Raw genomic sequence first — 21,540 nt, forward strand, 5'->3', positions numbered from 1 at the left:
GTGGAGAGAGCGCTGGACATTCCCTCCCCCCACCTACAATTCCTGCCGGCCGGGGGCTCGAACTCGCAACCTTTCGATTACGAGTCCGACTCTCTAACCATTAGGCCACGACTTCCCCACTTAAAGGGTATATAACAAAGTATTGAGATGAACTTTTGTTATTGACCAAATACTTATTTTCCACCATAATTTGCAAATAAATTCTTTAAAAATCAGATAATGTGATTTTCTGGATTTTTGTCTCTCATAGTTGAGGTATACCTATGATGAAAATTACAGGCCTCTCTTATCTTTTTAAGTGGAGAACTTGCACAATTGGTGGCTGACTAAATACTTTTTTGCCCAACTGTATGTACTATTCCAACTACACAATACACAATAATAATTACACAATAGCAAATTACAGTAGAGACAAAATTACAAAGGACTGAAAAAATACAGTACGATACTGTTTTGTAGTTATACAGCACATTGTTCCACATACTGTAAAGTTGCATTACAGTAAATTGCTGTAAAACAAAATACAGTAACCATGCTGCCAGTAACTTACTGTAAAAATACAGGAACATTTTTAACAGTGCATCATCACTTAAGTAACCACTACTTAATTAACTCTAACACTGCTTTGTTGTTACGTTTAACACAGTGTTGATTTAACACTGCAGAATTTACTGTGAAGAAAGACATTCTCTAATCTCTTACTGTGCGTTCACACCGCCGGCGGCGAGAGCGTCAAAATTCGCCCTGGCCGCCCTGACTGCGACGCTGTAGAAAAGATTTGTGGACGCTCTGACGTAGATCGTATGCTCGTCTTGTATTTAAAGGAGCCGCAAAGGAAACAAGCAGGTTGATCTTGTGCAGACTGACCACAAGTAGAGTATAAATTAATATTTGAAATGTGAAAGTGAGAAATTGATCGATGGAAAGAACTTAATTGTAGTTACATGTTTGCTAACCAAATAAACCAATTAAAAGCCATTTGTGTGATGTGGATTTGTGTTCTTGTTTAAGTGCTAATCTAATTTCAACATTATAGGAGACATTTACTAGCCTTGGTCTTTAATTAACATTAATTTGTGTGCAGCCTACATTACAAACTGTCCAGATTGAAGGTGTTGTTTTGAGCAAATAAATTGCATTCCCGCTGAAAAACACACGTTTTTCGGGAAAATGTCCTCTATAATTTTTATTTATTTATGTCCCTGTACACAAACAGTGACACGTCAAATATTATCGGGAAACCCGCCACAGCAATAATTAATCTCTCTTCCATTTTGCTTGGGAACTAATGTGGTCGGAACCAAAGTTTACAGGACTGCGTTCTCTGGAACCCTCTCAAGCGGAGGACTTCTACATTCCGATTGGTTGCCGCCCAACCGCGTCATAGCTCATTACCATAAAGTTGACCTGATTTCAACTCTCCTCGACGCTCTCACCGCCCAAGACTCGCCGCGCCGCTCTCGCCGGAGCTCGCTGCCGGCTCTCATTGAAAATGAATGACTTCCGGCCACTTTGACGCTCTCGCCGCCGGCGGTGTGAACGCACAGTTACAAACTGTACAACCACAAGATTATACAACAATAGCAAGCATTGTGAGAGATAGGAAATTAGTCAAATAATAAGGCTGAGTTGCACCAGTAAGGATTAAATCTGGATTAAATTGAGGCTTATCTAATCATTTTGTTGCAGGTTTACATTTAAACTATCATTTTGAACCTGGATTTATTTTATATTTAAAATAGATTAACTTTAATCCTTTTGCTCTCATATGTCCAAACTCAGATTTAAATCTCAATTAGGGATTCACTTTAAATTTACAAGCGCGGAGGTTTAAATAAAATTGTTCAATCAGCCACATATTGTAATATTGTAGACGCACTAAGACAGAAATAGTGTGTGTGGTGTAGTATTTTTATACCGGTACAGGGAATTAAAATCCAATAATCGTATCCATATTTCTCCTGATAAGTTCATAATAGACCATTCTATACTCACCTCTTCGTTGAATGGATATTAGATGTAGCTTCACCCCTCTGTTCCCGGTGTCCGTGCTAATTCAGTCAAGTTTTGACCACTTGAAACTCTATGTACGGATTTATTTAGGTTCTGATAACTAGTTATTTAAGAATTAATTACTCAGAGACTGATTCAAAAGCTTAACGAATCACCAACACAATGGCTTCGTTTTATTCAAAAATACAGTAACTCATAAGCAAATAACAAACGAGATGTCTTCACCACGCAACTTGCTGGCCACGTCCATCGTTACCTTCAGCCTTTTATAGTCTTCCATCCACCTGCATCATTTCTGCACTTGTCCTCTGTCTCCCCTCGCTGTCTGGGTTGGTTTCAGTTCCTCGAGCTGGCAGAGACCTTTCACCCAGATACTACTCATGGCAGGGTTAACAGTTCAAATACAAAATAACTACTTCTCCATTTTTACAAATGTAGGTGTCAAAACCATACACTTCATATATAGTAAATATGACTAACACCTCATGACTTTATTTTGAAAAGAAGGTCCATTCTGCATGTAATGTATTCAACAAGTGCAAAATGCATCTCCTTGACATCAACCATTTCTTTGCAAACAAACTTCATAAGCATATTATTAATAACCTCAAAGTAATTCATATTCGTGCTCTCCATATACAGCACATACTGGAAACATAACATCTTATTTATCTTTACACACACAAGCAATTTATCTTAGTTTTAGAGGAGTTTCTAGTACAGAAAGTACAAACATAGTACAGACATAAATCAAATTAAGGTAATAAAACAGTAATATTAGAGAGAGTAGACAATAGTAATAAAAAATATACAGAAAAAGGACAAATGTCCATTGACAGAACTGTGAATGTGCATATGTGCTATTTACAGAAGAAGGTTTGATGAGTTATTTACAGACGTGCAATACTGATGTGTGTAATGCGTTGTTCAGGTGGGATATGAAAACTGTTATGAATGATAAACTGAATAATGATAATGAGTAGAACAATAAAACGATTAATTAAAAAACACTCATATGAAATAATCAACGATCTGTTCATTATTTGTTTAATAATCTTTGATTAATCAGTTATCATTTAACTCGAACTACTACTCTGTAATTACTCTAATTTCAGACATGCATTTTTTTTATGACTGGTTAGAGTAGAAGAATGAGTGAAACTCTTCCCACATTGATCACATGTGAACAGCTTCTCTCCAGTGTGGATCTTCTCATGTATTCTCAGATAATCTGAGCGTTTGAAGCTCTTGTCACAGTGTGAACACTTGTACGGTGTTTCTCTCGTGTGAAGTTTCCTGTGCCATTTCAGTGCAATATCTGTAAAAAAAGCCTTCCCACACTCAGAGCAAACATGATCCTTCACAGCGCTGTGTCTTTTCAGGTGTTGTTTTAAAGTATCCAACAGACGAAAACTATTTCCACATAAAGAGCACACATAAGGCTTCTCCTTTGTATGAATGTTTAGGTGTCTCTTCAGGACATTTGCGCTAAAAAACTTTTTATCGCATTGATCACAGCTATATAGCATTTCTCTAGAATGAGTAAGCAGATGTACTTTCAAAATGCACGATTTTCTGAAACTCATCCCACATTGATCACATGTGTGTGGCCTTTCTCCAGTGTGGATTTTCATGTGTTCTTTAAGGCTTCCTGTTTGTGTATAACTCTTCCCGCATTGATCACATGCATATGGTTTTACTCCTGTGTGAATTGTCATGTGAACTGTAAGGTTTCTTTTATATGAGAATCTCTTCCCGCACTGATCACATGTGAACAGCTTCTCTCCAGTGTGGACATTCATGTGTGCATTAAGTTTTGTTTTTTTTGTATAACTCTTCCCACATTGATCACATGTGAACAGCTTCTCTCCAGTGTGGACATTCATGTGTGCATTAAGGTTTGTTTTTTGCGTGAAACTCTTCCCACATTGATCACATTTGTGCTTTTTTTCTCCTGTGTGGATCCACATGTGATCATTAAAAGTAACTTTTTGTATGAAACTCTTCCCACATTGATCACATGTGAACAGCTTCTCTCCAGTGTGGATCTTCTCATGTATTCTCAGATAATCTGAGCGTTTGAAGCTCTTATCACAGTGTGAACACTTGTACGGTGTTTCTCTCGTGTGAAGTTTCCTGTGCCATTTCAGTGCAATATCTGTAAAAAAAGCCTTCCCACACTCAGAGCAAACATGATCCTTCACAGCGCTGTGTCTTTTCTGGTGTTGTTTTAAAGTATCCATCAGACGAAAACTATTTCCACATAAAGAGCACACATAAGGCTTCTCCTTTGTATGAATGTTTAGGTGTCTCTTCAGGACATTTTCCCTAAAAAACTTTTTATCGCATTGATCACAGCTATATAGCATTTCTCTAGAATGAGTAAGCAGATGTACTTTCAAAATGCACGATTTTCTGAAACTCATCCCACATTGATCACATGTGTGTGGCCTTTCTCCAGTGTGGATTTTAATGTGTTCATTAAGGCCTCCTTTTTGTGTATAACTCTTCCCGCACTGATCACATGCATATGGTTTTACTCCTGTGTGAATTGTCATGTGATCTTTAAGGTTTCTTTTATATGGGAATCTCTTCCCGCACTGATCACATGTGAACAGCTTCTCTCCAGTGTGGAATTTCATGTGTGCATTAAGTTTTGTTTTTTTTGTATAACTCTTCCCACATTGATCACATGTGAACAGCTTCTCTCCAGTGTGGACATTCATGTGTGCATTAAGGTTTGTTTTTTGCGTGAAACTCTTCCCACATTGATCACATTTGTGCTTTTTTTCTCCTGTGTGGATCCACATGTGATCATTAAAAGTAACTTTTTGTATGAAACACTTCCCACATTGATCACATGCATATGGTTTATCTCCAGTGTGGATTTTCTTGTGTTTGTTAAGGTTTCTTAAATATTGGAAACTCCTCCCACATTGGTCACATTCGTGTGGCCTTTCTCCAGCGTGGAGCCTCATGTGTTTGTCAAGGTTTCCTTTATGTTGGAAACTCTTCCCACATTGATCACATACGTGTGGCTTCTCTGCAGTTTGAAATTTCACGGGTTTGGTACGGTTTCTTTTTATTGTGAAAATCTTCTCACACTCATCACATGCATACGGCTTCCCTCCACGATCAAGATTCTGCTTGCATGAGAAACTCTTTCCACAGCGAGCGCAAGTGAAACATATATTGTCGTTTTTCAATGAGGAGCTCCAGGATATCTCTTCAGTTTTGACCTGATGTTTCTCCCCTGCTTCAATGAGTTCTTCAATCTCCTTGTTCTTTTCTATCAGACCTAAAACGAAAGTCAAATGTTTCAAAAGTTTGATTTTTAGCAAATCACTAAAACATTACTAAAATAAATTAATGAAATTAAACTAAAAATCAAAGAGAGAAATGTGAAAGGAAAACGACATGTGAATCCTGACATAACAGTAGAAATATGAGCATACTGATGCGTTCATTTGATTTGAAATGTTATTTTTAAACATTACAGTTTGCACAAATTGAACATTTTTGTAATGAGAACTAACAATATATATTTCATTGACTACATTTTAAGTCAGGTATGTAAAATGTTTAAAATTTTAGTAATGTAAATATAAAATGGTTCAGGCTGTCACGTTGCACACAGCAGGGAGGAGCGAGGAGACGCAGAATACCTTAAATAAACAGCATTTAATGACCAAACCAAAGGGAAAACAAACATAGAACAAAGCAGGAGACCTGGGGCCCGTTTCAATAAGGAGGTTCAACCAACTCTGAGTTTAAACTTGAACTCTGAGATGGGAAACTCATAGAGTTTTCGGTTACAGAACAGATGAATTGTGTTAGTTTACTCAACTCTAAGTAGGTTGACTCAGAGTTTAGTGCGTGCACCGCGATTATGAAAAGTCATGATCAGCGGAGCGCCGAAATTACGATTCACCATGTCAACAGCTCCCGCCAAAAAGACGTCAGCATGTGTATCCGTCAGTGCGTAACTTTAATTCTTAATAATTGTCTATAACTTAATAACTGTTATAATATCAGAGGTGAAAACTGTAAATTATTGAACTAATATTCATTTTAATGGTATCCCATGGCCACAAAAAACCCCCGGAAAAAGACAAAAAAAAGAAACAAAAACATGGCAGCAGCTAAAAATGAAGTATAAAAACACAATTCAATCCAGCATGAAACATGAAAGGTTCATGGGTGTGGGCTGAATGACTTTACAAACATTTGACATTAAATATCATTCAGTGTCTATTTCAATGCGCTGCAGCTTTTTCCACATAGTCTAACACTCTTTTCACATAATTAAATATTCTCTAATCCAAGTTACATTTCTTAATTACAGTAATAAAATTAACTACTGACTTGTCGACAGCAAGAAGGCAGAGGCTCCCAAAAAGGGGGGAGAACCTGCACCTACACCACTGACAGATGAAGAGGAGATGGTCAAGTATTGGAAGATTTCTAAAAATCCTAAAGTAAAAAGAATAATTTTTGCTTTTGTATTAGGAAATAAAGATGACCAAAAAAATTTTGAAGAATGTGTTTATTTAACAGCTGTGGTGGTGGTTACGGCTTGTACTACCCCTCCATCTGGCATCCTTCCATTCCATAAAGTAATCAGTTTAATTTTCAGAAGGGGCGATGGTGGGGATATGCTTGTCACCAATGCATCCAAGCTTCCACACTGGAAGTCCTGAAGGAAATTTGGATTATTGGGTTACTTCCAGACGGCACAGAAAGATGTTATCAAGTGAACATCATTTATCAGATCAGCCTCATTTAAACCAAGTTTTTATACCACTGACTTACAGTCCTGTGAAACCCCTCTTTCACGGATTTGTGCCCAGGAAAAAATTCTCAAAATGGGTGTGAGAGGGATGCACACTTTCCTTAGAATCTGCATACAGCGGACTTATGTGCTCTGCATCTCCGATGTTTTAAAGTGCATTTTTCTTTTTTGCTAATTATCTTCCAATAGGGTAAGAAATTAAAAGTATTCTTGTTTCCGTTTGCATTAAGATTATTTTTCTTACCCTATGGCGGACAATTTTACTTGTTTTATGTAAAAGGCACTTAAAAGGAAAATCCCCCAGAAAAAAGACTAAATATAGACAATTTTTCATATAGAAGATGCATATTAAGAATTTTTGTTTTGTACTTGAAATAAGACAAAAATACTCAGTTTTGTAAGAAAATCAGTTTTGCAGCGTGAATGAATGAATAAGGTATTTAAACTTCGCTAACACTATAAAAAGGGGGAGGAGACCGAAAGAAACTCTGGGTTTACCGAAGAAAACCTGCTCCCGACCAAGTTAGGTTCACAGAGTAAGTTACTATGGTAACGGACTCTGAGTATAAGTTACCTCTCTTTCAGAAACGGGCTTGACTTACCCTGCTTTCTCGGGTTTGACAAACCTCCCATTTTGAAACGGAAAACCCAGAGTTTCCCTCATTTCAGGGTTAACATACTCAGAGTTTTCACTTAACCTCCTTTCTGAAACGGGCCCCTGGTAGACATACAATGCCAAACACAGGACACTGGAAAACACTGGGTTTAAATAACAAGGAACAAAATGAGGATAATCAAACACATGTGGAAACTAATGAACTATAATGAGGAGAGGAACCAGAACGAGCTTTATTGCCAAGTGTGTTTGCACACACGAGGAATTTGTCTTGGTGTTAGGAGCGTCCAATACAGAAAGTACAAACATAGTGCAGACAACAAATAATTAAGGTAATAAAAAAACACTAATAATGAAGAGAATAGACAATAATTATGAATAACAATAGTAAACTAAAAATATACAGAAAAAGAAAAATGTCCATAGACAGAACAGTGAATGTACATGAGACCTTTGTACAGATGAAGGTTTGAGAGTTATTTACAGATGTGCAGTACTGGAGTGTGTTATGTGTTGTTCAGGTGGGATATGGCCTTGGGGAAAGAAACTGTTCTTGTGTCTGGCTGTTTTGGTGCTCAGTGATCTATAGCGCCAGCCCTTTTCTTCACTCTGGAGGTGTAAAGTTATTGGAGGCTAAGCAGAGGGGCACCAATTATCCTCTCAGCAGTCCTGACTATCCGTTGTAGCCTTCTGATGTCTGTTTTGCTAGCTGAACCAAACAGTTATAGTTATAGATGAACATAGGACAGACTCGATGATGGCAGAGAAGAACTGTTTCAGCAGCTCCTGTGGCAGGTTGAACTTCCTTAGCTGGTGGAGGAAATACAGCCTCTTGCTGGGCCTTTTTCGCAATAGAGTCAATGTGATTGTCCCAACAGGAAGATAACCAAATATGGGCATAGAAGGAAAAATAAATACAGGAACTCAGGTCTGACATTACAGCTCTTGAGGCCCCTAGTGACAGGCTTACACGGGACGGAAGGCCTCCAGGGCGGTATTCGTTCCGGGACCCATGGCAGATAAGGCAGTTCAGGGTCCCATGGCGGAGCGGGCAGTTTAAGTGGCCATGGCGGAGCAGGGAGCCATGGCAGAGCAGGTAGTCCAGGGAGCCACGGCTGGGCAGCCTCTGTGGCCTTTGCCTCGCCACTCGGCCCGGCCACTAGAGCAGGGACCCTATAGCCACCCCCCAAAAAAATCCCTTGAGAGAAATCATGGTCTTTGAGGCCCTCTGTGGGCCCTCTGTGGGAACAGGAGCCCTCCTTGGGCTAGACTCGGGAACTGTGCCCTCCCTGGGCCAGACGTAGGAAACAACAGCAGTCTCTGGGCTGAATGTGGGAATAGGGGCCCTCTCTGGGAGCCACCTCAGGGCTAAATTCAGGAACAGGAGCCCTCTCGGGGCTAAACTCAGGAACTGGAGCCCTCCCTGGGCTTGACAAGGAGACAGGAGCCCTCTCTGGGCTGGACGTGGGGGCAGGAGCCCTCTCTGAGCTGGATTTGGGGATTGGAACCCTCTCGGGGCTGGATTCGGGGACTGGAACCCTCTCTGGGCTGGACGTGGGAGCAGAAGCCCTCTCTGGGCTGGATTCGGGGATGGGAGCCCTTCTCTGGGCTGGATGTGGGAACAGCAGTCCTCTCTGGGCTTAACGTGGAACAGCAGCCCTCCCTGGGCTTGACGTGGAGACAGGAGCCCTCTCTGGGCTAACTTGTTTTCTAGTATAAATATCTAAAATGTGTTGAATCAGGATGCATTTACTTGACAAGTAAAATTACTTAAAGTCCCCCTGTAGTGAAAATCAAGTTGTTTTTTTTCTCTGTGTGGTGTTTTTAATATGCTTTTAGACAAACCATTTCCCAATCCATTAATCAATATCATTGCTGAGTATTTTTCTCCTTAAAACTGTAGTTTCCCATTGGCACTCGTAGAAATGCGTTTGAAACAGCCCTCGGTTTGCTAATTCACAAAGCAATAACCAATCACATCAAGGGATCGATTCCTATCACTAGCATGCAAAATATACCAATACCGGCACAAAACCAAAAATAAATTAGAGTAAAAAACCCATGACGCCGTGGTTTAATGTGAATTTAGAACCACTAACTTGAATAATAACTCGTAGCAACAGTGTAAAAGTAGCTGGGAGTCAGACCCATCTCTCCTGCATCGGCATCCGCACCTCACATGCGTTTGCTCGCGGGCGAGAATCAAGAATCACAAACAGCTGTATTCGAGTCTTCAAGGCATTTTAGGACACAACGTCGTCAAGCAAGTAACTTTAACGAGTGTTACATTATTCAGTGTAGTTGTCCGCTAGTAAAAACAGTTTTATCAGTCATTATCCATCTATGCCTTGTTTTGCGTTTACTACAGTGGAGACTGAGTGGAGGCGGGGCTAATTTACATATTCATAGATCAGTGTATAGTAAATGAGGCAAGGGTGTAGAGTTACATTCAAGCTATTTTAAGGCATGAGAAAATTATTTTCACAAGAAAAAACATTTAAATGTCATTTTGATGATCAAAGATATGTTTTAAGGGATAAAATATTTGACTACGGGGGGACTTTAAGGACTTTCTCTTAATCGGAGAGCTATCTGACCCTCCATAGACAGCAACGCAACTGAAATGTTCCCACAAATGTTTTGTGCTTTTGATTGCACAAAAGCAAGATAAGGGATTAAGCTGGGATTTTCCAGTTATCCTGGTTGAATTTAGCCCTGACTCATGAGTCAGGGCTAAATTCAACAATAGGGTAGGTGTCGTTACATGAAAGCAGGCTAAATTAAGCTAAATTATGTTACTATGGAGATTTATTCTTTACAGCTAGCCTGCTCCAGAGCAGGCTAACTGTCAGGCTAAGCTGAGCTCCTCTAACTTTGACCAATAGGAACGCATCGATATTATAAAAACACACTTATATGTGGGATTAAATTTCTACGTGTCATATATGCTCGTTTGCTCGTGTAAAGCCCAATTTATACTTCTGTGTCGAACCTATGCCGTAGCCTACGCAGACGCACAGGTATGCGCCGTAACCTACGCCGTACCTGACGTGCACCTCTCAAAAAATCTAACAGTGGACCGCAAGCGCTGTGATTGGTCTGCTAGAACCCCTCCCTCCGTATGTACTTAAGCATTATTCAGCAAAAAAGAATGGAATAAATAAAAGCACAAGTTGTTGGAAAGTATGTATAAAGTGTTGTTAAGTAAATACTGTAGCACCAATTGAATCAACATAAACAACATTTCTGAAGAAAAATATTAATTGTAAGCCAGCGTAAGTTAGATCCACTATTGTATGTTGTTAACGTATGGCAACATATCATAAAGTACCTTAAATAATATTTTTGAATAATATATTGAATTGCAGTTTTTAAAACCGCTTTGGTTATTTCAAGTCAGGTTTTGGATTTTGATCCCCGCTTTTCTTAGCGTCTTTTATGAAACAGCCCTCTGGTCCAGAAACGTAGTAAAACAGTGACATCAGTGGCTCAACTTCAGTTTCTTCAAGAATCCTTTTTTTTTCCGCAAAGAAAACTAAAATATTTTTTTCCCCCCCGAGTTACATCTTCCGCCATTTCAGAGAGTACCACAACGCAAACGCACACTTTCCCCTAAGCGTAAACAATGCTTAATACGCAGATTACATGCGCGCGCTTTCCCCCCGAACGAAAACAACGCTGATTACGTCAAATACGTTTTTAGGTACTCTCCAAAATGACGGAAGACGTAACTTGGGGGAGAAGAATGGTTGAGTAAATTATGAAATTTTGTTTTCTTTGCATACAAAAAAAGTATTCTCGTAGCGTCGCAAAACTGAAGTTGAGTCACTGATGTCACATGGACTGTTTTACCGATGCATTTACTACGTTTCTGGACCTGGGAACATTTCAGTTGCGTTGCTGTCTATGGAGGCTCAGATAGCTCACCGATTTCAACAAAAATATCTTAATTTGTGCTCCGAAGATAAACAAAGGTCTTACATGTTTGGAACAACATGTGAAACCGGTCGCTGTTGGGTCTTCTTTTTTCCTCCTACTGAGCTCGTGAGAGCTGCATTTAAGGAAAGCATGTTTCCATCAAAGACAGGACTCTGCATTCCTTTGTGCCTTCAACTAGTTGTTCATTTACGCATTAAATACATCCACCTGAGATTAGGTGAGTGAAAGTGTTGCATTCATTGGATACATCTGGTTATACACATTATTAACAAAACTGTTAAAGTATTTGACTGAATTTAGTCCTCCAGCAACGCTTTAATTTACATCTGTCTTTACAACATTCTTCAAAAACATCATTCATTTCTGTAGAGCTGGACATTTTAATAAGGATCAAATGAGTGCGTTCGGCTTTGAGAATGAAAACCAACCTGTTTGTTCCTCAGTCTCTTCTTGTTTGATTGTGAATGTTTCTTCGATCTGTATGTCTTCACTCTCCTCTTTAATAAACATCATCTTTATAATCGTGAGTCACATATATCTCAGTCGCTTCAGCAGGAGTTTTTCTGTGTGTTTCAACACTTTCCTGTTCAACATTATGAGAGAAAACAACAGTGCAGATTAAATACTGAATGCATCTCAGTCAGTTCACTAGTTCAGTGGTCAGCGTACTAGTTCAGTGGTCAGCGCACTAGTTCAGTGTTCAGGTCACTAGTTCAGTGGTCAGCGCACTAGTTCAGTGGTCAGCTCACTAGTTCAGTGGTCAGGTCACTAGTTCAGTGGTCAGGTCACTAGTTCAGTGGTCAGCGCACTAGTTCAGTGGTCAGCGCACTAGTTCAGTGTTCAGGTCACTAGTTCAGTGGTCAGCGTACTAGTTCAGTGGTCAGCGCACTAGTTCAGTGTTCAGGTCACTAGTTCAGTGGTCAGCGCACTAGTTCAGTGGTCAGCTCACTAGTTCAGTGGTCAGGTCACTAGTTCAGTGGTCAGGTCACTAGTTCAGTGGTCAGGTCACTAGTTCAGTGGTCAGGTCACTAGTTCAATGGTCAGCTCACTAGTTCAGTGGTCAGCGCACTAGTTCAGTGGTCAGCTCACTAGTTCAGTGGTCAGGTCACTAGTTCAGTGGTCAGGTCACTAGTTCAGTGGTCAGGTCACTAGTTCAGTGGTCAGGTCACTAGTTCAGTGGTCAGGTCACTAGTTCAATGGTCAGCTCACTAGTTCAGTGGTCAGCGCACTAGTTCAGTGGTCAGGTCACTAGTTCAGTGGTCAGGTCACTAGTTCAGTGGTCAGCTCACTAGTTCAGTGGTCAGCTCACTAGTTCAGTGGTCAGCTCACTAGTTCAGTGGTCAGGTCACTAGTTCAGTGGTCAGGTCACTAGTTCAGTGGTCAGGTCACTAGTTCAATGGTCAGCTCACTAGTTCAGTGGTCAGCGCACTAGTTCAGTGGTCAGCTCACTAGTTCAGTGGTCAGCTCACTAGTTCAGTGGTCAGTGCACTAGTTCAGTGGTCAGTGCACTAGTTCAGTGGTCAGTGCACTAGTTCAGTGGTCAGTGCACTAGTAAGGGAGTCAAAGTGAGAGTTAATCACATGAAATCACTTGATTAAAAACATGCAGTAGCACTACAATTAAATAAAAGAACACATTATACAGACATTTTATATTTAGTTATGACTTATATTTGGTATTCATTTCTTTTTAATTCTATTATATATCACACTTTGATCTAAAAGCAGGTTTGTAAAACTTATCATCACACTTTCGTTGTTTTGGGCAGCTGTGTCTCGCGCGCGGTGATTCAAGAGAGTCGATTCACTGAATCATTTTTGTGAATCAATTGAGTTTCTGAAAAGCTCTGGCTGTTTCTCAATATGCGTTCTTCAGCGATCTTGCGTGCTTGTGTTCTCGTTCTACCTCATCATTAACCGTCGAAGTTCAGTTCCAATGCTCAAGAACGCAAGTACAGAGGATGCATGAAAGTACCCGGATATGTTCTTGAAACTGAGGATGCATCGAGTGCAGACTTGAGAGAATCGAGCCGTTAGAAATCCCAGAAGACGCTGTGGGCGGCCGGTGTACGGAAGCCTGTAAGCTTTAAACTCGCTCTCACAAATACTTAACGGCTCTTCAAGTTGAAAGTAAACATTTATCGTTTTGTTTTGGTTAATTTTAATAAAGTTATAAGACCCGGAGAAAGTCTGCATTTTTATTGGCATATTAAAATGAATCTTAACAGTAAAACATATAACGCTGTAAAATAAAACACAATACAATTAACGTTATATGAAAGTAATATCTATAATAGTATGAAATGTTTTAATATGACATTTTGTAATATTGTTCATTGGCCGCTGCTTATGCTGAGACTATGCGGTCAGTTAAGCAGGAACGCAGCACATCTCAGTTCTCATATAAGTGTGCGTTCTGTGTTCTCGCGTCCTTCCGAGGAAGCTTGGCAAGACCGGTCTCCACGAGAACGCAAGTCCGTTCATGGAATTGAGAAACAGCCTCCGTTTCGGACTGAATTTATTCACATTATACAGATTCACGATACAGGACTAGATTAAATATCATAACAGAATAAAGCATTGCAGTGTTGCCCTCAATAATTCTTTCTGCACTGCTTGTGAATTGATTGAACGGTGTAAGTTATATGGATAAGCACATTAACAAAATGATTTAAAAACACAAACCTTTCTGTAGCTCTGATGCTGGAGCTTGACGCAGGCTTATGACGTCTTCTTCTTCTATTTTATGGCGGGTAGCACCAACATTGAGGTGCATTATCGCCACCTACTGTATTGGAGTGTGAACCAGAGTTTACCCTTTTTATGTAATATAAAAAATAAAAATAAAACTAAATTCTCTTAATCAACTCTGTTCTCTTGAGATAAAGAAATAAACTTTCTAAACCATAAGTAAATATATTTTTAAGCTTTAATTAATCTATTCCCATCTTTCTAAGTTCATTTTCCATTACTTCTCGTTCATTAATATACTTTTGACAAACACAAATAACATGTTCTACTGATTCCTCTGTTCCACAGTGCTCGCATAATCCTGTTGGATGTTTATTTATTATTTTTAAGGTTTTATTCAGCATAGTATGTCCAACCCTTAATCTTGTTAGAATATTGTCCTCTTTGGTGCTTCTTTTAGTTATCCTCACTACTCCTACTTCTCGTTGTATTTCATAAAGATGACGTCCTGTATTTCCTGTGTCCCATGTATGTTGCCACTCCTTCGTGATATATGCTTTAATTACTGCTTTTGCTTCATATTTTGCTTCATAGTGAAATATTCATGACCTCCTCATTTTCCAAAGCCTGTTTTGCTAAACTATCAACCTTTTCATTACCTTTTATCCCCCTATGAGCTGGTATCCACATAAATATTATCATGATGTTCATATTCTTAAATTTGTAGAGATTTTTATATATCTCATTTACTATATCCTGTCGACTGTGCGATGTGAATGATTTTAATGCCGAACATGAATCTGTACAAAGTATAGCCTTTTTGATTTGAGTGTCTTCTATCCACTGTAGTGCTGTTGCTATTGCCATAATCTCTACTGTGTATACTGATAAATGATCTGATGTTCTCCTAATAACAGAAATGTTTAAGGATGGAATACTGAAAGCAAAACCTGTTCTCCCTGTATTAGGATCTTTAGAGCCATCAGTATACTGGGACAAATGTTTGATATACAGTTTGTAATCTATCTTCAACCACAGCTACAATGTTTCCAGATTCCTTCATTAACTCTAGCATATCAAAATCTATGATTACTGCAGGAAACAACCAAGGTGGAGTTATTGATAACGGTACTGTAGGAATGTATCTTTTCTGACTTAAAATCATTTCTCTAGCTTCTTTGTCACTATTCCATGCAAAACACCTCTGTTTAGACCTTTCCTTTTCCCAGCATGGAAGGAGTACCTTCCCAGCTAACAAAAAAAGGTCCCCATGACGTCCCCTAAATGGCCTCTGCGAACGTCCCCCGGACGTCAGCGTGTAGGGTCCCCTTGACGTCGAACGGACGTCCGCGAAGACGTCCTCCGGACTTTCACGGGGACGTTGACAGGACGTCAAGCGGACATTCGGGACGTTTAGGGGACTTTCACTTTAAGTCCTCTTTTGTCATTTTATTATACTTTTAGTCTAACCAAAAGAAAATAGACACGTGCAAAATAGTTGGAACAAATAGGCTACATTTTATTTAAACAATTAAAAAAAACAATTTTTTCCCTTTTTTTATTATATGTTAAGACATAAAAGATATATACAACTAGCCTAACAAAACATCAGAATATCCTATATCTAAAGAGAACAATGGACTTACAAGAAACATAAAATAAATGTAGCTATAATTTAACAATAATAAAGAGAAGAATTACATTCAAAGATCAGTGACAAAAACAACATATACAGGTTCAATTTTCAATTGCATTCAACTCTTTAGCAAATTAAGGTGCCGTTTCCTTGCGTGGGTGGGTGGCTGTGTCAGGAAAAGCCACTCAGCTGTGTGTGCTCTGGCATGTGCGGTTACTCCGATAGCTCCTCCCGTTGGCTTCTAATCTAAAACGATGAAATGAACACATTCATAAATCATAAATTATGTCTAAAATGTTGTCTTGCAATAAACCCACATCAAAATTCTGTGTTACTAGCTACTGAAGAGCATCCAAGTCTTTTCTAATCTAATAATTTAATTTGTAAATGTCATCTTCAAGTAAAATAAAATTTAGAAAGAAAAATAAAATTTAAAGTGAAAGTCCCCTGAACGTCCCGAATGTTCGCTTGACGTCTTGTGAACGTCCTTATGAACGTCTGTGCGGCTGTCCACTAGACGTCAATAGTGACATAATTGTTCCAAAGCAGTTCTCCTCAATTAGCTTGAACGCGGACTGCGCTAAAGGCGTGCTCGCTGCTGCTGCTGGCGTGGACGCCGTGTGAGATTTATTACAATTACTTATAGAATTAAATTTCATAATGCACTCACCCGATTAACTGTTTTTGCACGATCCGGGGCATGTTTTAGAATGACAGCAATCATCTCTTCCGCACTCTGGGATTTTTGGTGTGGGTATGCCTTGCTGCAAGCACCTTGATTTAATACAGAGATCACCATTAAATTAGAACTAGAAATTAGAATTACAAATTTCTATTCTAAAAACATCAAACATAAATCTTATTTCTGCTATGAATGTATATGTATTGAGAAGAACCTTTACATTTAAAATGAAGAACAACATTTACAACCTACCAAATTTTAATTTGTAATTTTTTTTTGCACCCTCAGATTCCAGATTTTCAAATAGTTGTATCTCAGCCAAATATTGTCCGATCCTAACAAACCATACATCAGTGGAAAGATTATAAATCTGTTTAAAATGTAAAAATCTCAAATTTTATTTTTTAAAATTTTACCCTTATGACTGGTTTTCAGGGTCACATATCTGTATCAATGTGTGTATATATATACTGTAGATGTGTGTGTGTGTGTGTGTGTGTGTGTGTGTGTGTGTGTGTGTGTGTGTGTGTTTTAGTGGCACATCCTGATTTTGCCAAGTCCTAGTTGTCCTGAGACCAATATTTTTTATGATCACCTTGGGACAACAACTGCCTCAGCCAATCAAAGTTTATGACATCATCACTGTGTGCCCCCCTGCAGAGTCCGCCAAAAAACAGTAACGCCCCTCTCGCAAATTAAAAAAAAGAAAAGAAAAAAAGCGCACCTGTGAAGAGCGCAAGTAAAAAGGTAAGACAATGGCTTTTTAAGTTCTCCTATCAATTTACAACAATATTAATGATAGTAACCACCACCGATGTTTTAACATTACTTTGCATTGGCAAGTTATTCCTATCAGCCTAGGCGGATGTACTGTTAACTTTCTGGCTCCAGTTAAACAATCTAAAAAGTATTATTTTTAAATTGATTGATTGATTAATTTTATATGTGCCTATCAAAGGGCTGCGATTAAATAGTGGCCTTTTGCGAGCTTCCGGTTTATTATCGCTCGCACTGTTGCCACCACAAATTTTCGTAATATTTCTGTCGTTAGCATATACTGTGCCACTGTCAATTTCTGTTGCGTCGCCAGTTGCATTCAAAGACAAATTAATTAACGAAAAGCGGAACAAAACACCGCTGGTTTGCGCGCCGCATGGACCATTCAGCTCGGTCCACCAAAATCATATTATATATTCTGTTACATATGAATATGATGACCTCAAGTCATCAGTGATTTATTCTGTTACATATGAATATGTTGACCTCAAGTCATCAGTGATTTATTCTGTTACATATGAATATGATGACCTCAAGTCATCACTGATTTATTCTGCTACATATGAATATGATGACCTCAAGTCATCAGTGATTTATTCTGTTACATATGAATATGATGACCTCAAGTCATCAGTGATTTATTCTGTTACATATGAATATGATGACCTCAAGTCATCAGTGATTTATTGTTACATATGAATATGATGACCTCAAGTCATCACTGATTTATTCTGTTACATATGAATATGATGACCTCAAGTCATCAGTGATTTATTCTGTTACATATGAATATGATGACCTCAAGTCATCAGTGATTTATTCTGTTACATATGAATATGATGACCTCAAGTCATCACTGATTTATTCTGTTACATATGAATATGATGACCTCAAGTCATCAGTGATTTATTGTTACATATGAATATGATGACCTCAAGTCATCACTGATTTATTGTGTTACATATGAATATGATGACCTCAAGTCATCACTGATTTATTCTGTTACATATGAATATGATGACCTCAAGTCATCAGTGATTTATTGTTACATATGAATATGATGACCTCAAGTCATCACTGATTTATTCTGTTACATATGAATATGTTGACCTCAAGTCATCACTGATTTATTCTGTTACATATGAAGATGATGACCTCAAGTCATCACTGATTTATTGTTACATATGAATATGATGACCTCAAGTCATCACTGATTTATTGTTACATATAAATATGATGACCTCAAGTCATCAGTGATTTATTCTGTTACATATGAATATGATGACCTCAAGTCATCAGTGATTTATTGTGTTACATATGAATATGTTGACCTCAAGGCATCAGTGATTTATTGTTACATATGAATATGTTGACCTCAAGTCATCACTGATTTATTGTTACATATGAATATGATGACCTCAAGTCATCACTGATTTATTCATACATATGAATATGATGACCTCAAGTCATCACTAATTTATTCTGTTACATATGAATATGTTGACCTCAAGTCATCACTGATTTATTCATACATATGAATATGATGACCTCAAGTCATCACTAATTTATTCTGTTACATATGAATATGATGACCTCAAGTCATCACTAATTTATTCTGTTACATATGAATATGATGACCTCAAGTCATCACTGATTTATTCTGTTACATATGAATATGATGACCTCAAGTCATCACTGATTTATTCTGTTACATATGAATATGATGACCTCAAGTCATCACTGATTTATTGTTACATATGAATATGATGACCTCAAGTCATCACTGATTTATTCTGTTACATATGAATATGTTGACCTCAAGTCATCACTGATTTATTCTGTTACATATGAATATGATGACCTCAAGTCATCACTGATTTATTCTGTTACATATGAATATGTTGACCTCAAGTCATCACTGATTTATTCTGTTACATATGAATATGATGACCTCAAGTCATCACTGATTTATTCTGTTACATATGAATATGATGACCTCAAGTCATCACTGATTTATTCTGTTACATATGAATATGATGACCTCAAGTCATCACTGATTTATTGTTACATATGAATATGATGACCTCAAGTCATCACTGATTTATTCTGTTACATATGAATATGTTGACCTCAAGTCATCACTGATTTATTCTGTTACATATGAATATGATGACCTCAAGTCATCACTGATTTATTCTGTTACATATGAATATGTTGACCTCAAGTCATCACTGATTTATTCTGTTACATATGAATATGATGACCTCAAGTCATCACTGATTTATTCTGTTACATATGAATATGTTGACCTCAAGTCATCACTGATTTATTCTGTTACATATGAATATGATGACCTCAAGTCATCAGTGATTTATTCTGTTACATATGAATATGATGACCTCAAGTCATCACTGATTTATTCTGTTACATATGAATATGATGACCTCAAGTCATCACTGATTTATTCTGTTACATATGAATATGATGACCTCAAGTCATCACTGATTTATTCTGTTACATATGAATATGTTGACCTCAAGTCATCAGTGATTTATTGTTACATATGAATATGTTGACCTCAAGTCATCACTGATTTATTGTTACATATGAATATGTTGACCTCAAGTCATCACTGATTTATTCTGTTACATATGATTATGTTGACCTCAAGTCATCAGTGAAAGTCATCATATGAAAGTTGATGTAACATAACTGTTTTAAACCTGTTTAGAAAAATAATAATAATAAGCATTGCATTGTTTTCCTGAGATTGTCATGGATTTTTACTTTACATTATTGATGTTTTAGTCTAATTGTTTGTGTCCCTTTGCTTTTTAGATTTTGACATCAGAGATGGAGGAATTTATCAAAACAACGGTCTACAAAGAGGAACGCTTTAAAGGAAACAAAAAAGAGACAGATATAACAGTCCATGTTTTAGAAAAGGATTTAGATGCCTGTGAATTTATTCAGCAAAGACTCACTACCATAAACACCTCCAAAGACGCCAACTTCAGGACTGTGAATTCTGCAAGTCTGCAAAATCAAAAAAAATGATATTTCTTGTTTTCATGCAAACGCTCTGGAGCATGCACACAACGAAGTCGACGTGCCAAAGGATGCAAGGCCTATGTTTCCTTTAAAAAGAGGACAGACTGGCTCAACAAACTGGTTATAGTCGAAAGGATTTACAGCATTCATTCAGGACATGACCCATCAAGTTCTTCAGAGGGCCACTCAGAAAACATTAGTCAAGAGCTAGTCAAGTATATTCAGGATTTAATATCTCTTGGTGTTAAACCAGACAAAATTCTCCTAAAATCACATGCGTGGTCAAAAGAACAAGGACATACTGATCTCAACAACCGAGCTTATTTTGTTACCCCAAAAGACATTGAAAATATTCAAACATGTATGATGCGAAAAAATCAGCAACACAAAGATGATGCCACTAGTACCTCACGCCTTCTGGAAGGCCCTTTTAAAGACTATGTTATTTTTTATCAGCCTTATAGTCCTCAAACAGATCTTGTCATAGTTCTGCAAACACCATCCATGAGAGACAACCTTCAAGAATACGGAAGAGATATCATTTTTATGGATGCAACACATGGTGTCAACCAGTATGGTTTTCCTTTATTTACATTAGCTGTTAGGGACAGTCATGGTCATGGAATCCCTGTTGCCTATATCATCTTGGGGAATGAAAAGCAGGACACACTTCAGCTGGCACTGGAAAAGCTGACCCCAACATTTTCTGTACCTCCAAGGTAATACAAACAGATATAAGTAAATACAATTAAAATGATTAATTATTCATTAATTAAACAAGAAATTATTCAATAATGTTTTGGGTATACAGTTTCTTAAAGGGTCAGTTTACCCAAAAATGAAAGTTCTGTCATCATTTACTCACCCTCAAGTTGTTTCAAACATGAATACATTTCTTTGTTCTTCTGAACAAACAGGATGATATTTTAAAGATGTTATCTTTAACATATCTGTAGTATGTTATATTTTTTTCTTCCTTGAAGCCTAAAGTTTTATTTTTTTATTAGGTGCTTCATGGTTGATAAAGACCAGGCTGAAATCAATGCCATCCGTAAGGTATTCAACGAGTCAGACGTTCTCCTTTGTTGGTACCATGTAACACAAGTAAGTAGTAAGTTAAGAGAGAATGGCTTTGATTTTGCTCTTTTGAAAAAAATGGAATATTAATCTATTATTGTCATATTGATATGAGTTGAAATTTACATCACAAATAGTTTTAGGATTTACTGCAGTTATTCTTTAGCTATTTATTTACCTTCAGTGGCTAATCAATCAGTGGATAGAAAATAGGTTAATTTCGTATTGCAACATAATGTAGATATAATTCCTTATGACGTCACAAGT

The 21,540-nt window shown here is 37.9% G+C and overlaps 1 long non-coding RNA gene across 1 annotated transcript; it reads right to left on the reverse strand.

Moving 5' to 3' along the window:
• Positions 1-2,149: 2,149 nt before the first annotated feature.
• On the reverse strand, positions 2,150-14,090 carry LOC306855163. The gene is made up of 3 exons (XR_013782903.1): positions 14,045-14,090; positions 11,789-11,943; positions 2,150-5,311 (listed from the first exon to the last, which is right to left on the reverse strand). It is a non-coding gene; the product is annotated as an uncharacterized lncRNA (long non-coding RNA).
• Between the last annotated feature and the right edge of the window lie 7,450 nt (positions 14,091-21,540).

This window comes from Barbus barbus (genome assembly GCF_936440315.1).
Source record: "Barbus barbus genome assembly, chromosome: 3".
Taxonomy (NCBI): domain Eukaryota; kingdom Metazoa; phylum Chordata; class Actinopteri; order Cypriniformes; family Cyprinidae; genus Barbus; species Barbus barbus.